The sequence below is a fragment of the Otolemur garnettii genome, unplaced genomic scaffold, assembly GCF_000181295.1.
Source record: "Otolemur garnettii isolate 467f Iridium unplaced genomic scaffold, OtoGar3 scaffold00014, whole genome shotgun sequence".
NCBI classification, from domain to species: Eukaryota; Metazoa; Chordata; class Mammalia; order Primates; family Galagidae; genus Otolemur; species Otolemur garnettii.
The window spans coordinates 4,493,293-4,494,687 of NW_003852409.1; the positions used below are offsets into that span (position 1 = coordinate 4,493,293).

At 40.7% G+C, this 1,395-nt stretch overlaps 1 protein-coding gene and 1 pseudogene across 1 annotated transcript in view; one reads left to right on the top strand and one right to left on the bottom strand.

Moving 5' to 3' along the window:
• Positions 1-1,020, bottom strand: part of LOC105886539 — a 5,189-nt pseudogene extending 4,169 nt beyond the window's left edge.
• Positions 1-1,395, top strand: part of STX17 (syntaxin 17) — a 74,554-nt gene that overhangs the window by 17,320 nt on the left and 55,839 nt on the right. The window lies entirely within an intron of this gene.

Genomic DNA, 1,395 nt, shown 5'->3' on the forward strand with positions numbered 1-1,395 from the left:
GCCTGCCTCCATCTCCCAAGTAGCGGGGACTACAGGCGCCTGCCACAACACCCCGCAGCTGTAGCCTTTCTTTATAAAGTGGCTAATAGGGTCCTTTGCCCAATTATGTTGGTGTCTCCTAAGGATACCATGTTCGTGAGGCTCTAGGCAATGATTAGTCTTGATTCCCAGAAGTGCTTCCCTATTTTCCGACTCTTAGGCAGGTGAATAAGGTTAAGTCTCCCCATGAAACTGGAGCTCTCTTTCCTTACATCTAAAGCAGTCTCACTGTCCTCCTTTCTTTCAGCTATCCCCAAAGTCTGGATGCTTGGCTTCTGTTTACATGTGTGTTTGAATCTGGCTCTTCACAAAGGTATCTTTTCAGGATACCACTTCCCATCCTCAAATGAGTGAGAAGCTCCCCTGTCTCTATGTTGTTTTAGAACAGTAACTTAGAAAATTTTCAACAGTGTCCTCTAGCAAGACATAAATCTTACAACGTGGCCTGGTTTACTCATATGCACGCATGTGAGTACACATACACGTAGACGTAACCAAAACAAAGCTCATTACTCTTCCAATATACTTTGGTATTTTCTTTTTCTTTTTTTTTCAGTTTTTGGCCGGGGTTGGGTTTGAACCCACCACCTCTGGCATATGGGACTGGCCCCCTACTTTGAGCCATAGGCACCACCCCGATATTTTCTATTATAGTCTATATCATAAAAATATGCTGGTTCATGAGTCATATATGGCTTGAAAATCATAAAATCATGTACTAGGATTTCCTTGAGGAGGTCTTATTAGTATTAGTGTAATTAAAGGAAAAAAGGACTGGTGATTAGAAACTGAAAGACTGTGGAAGTGAGGCTTCTCCATTAGAATGTGATCCTGTCCACAGTAGATCTGACTGCCTTCAGGCTGATGTCTCAGGGTGTTTTTTAATCAGCAAGGTGACATGAACCACACCTGTGTAGTTGTAAGAAGTCTGAAGTTACTGTGTTCTTCTCTCTGCTCTGGAGAGCACTGAATTAGGGCCATTATTAGCATTGTACATTTGAAGTTACAGTGATTAAGTGTAATTCTTGGGGTACAGAGTAAACTTCAACCAAACCTTTAATGGGTGGTTTCTAAGAGAATTCAGGTCAAGAAGTATTTACCTATGTACCCAATGTGTGTTTACTGCTATAGAAAAGAAGCGGGTGGTCCTTAGCCTTAATTGATAATTCAGTATGGCTGGCACATGGTGTGGACTCAAAAACGTAGTTGTTGGATGAATACATTACATAAATAATCTAGTAAATTATGCAAAGCAGATCTTTGCCATAAAAATGATATTCTGTTACATGACTATAACCAACACTTTTCATCTTGTGTTTAATGACCTTTCATCTCTGAATCTCTAGCACCTAGCTT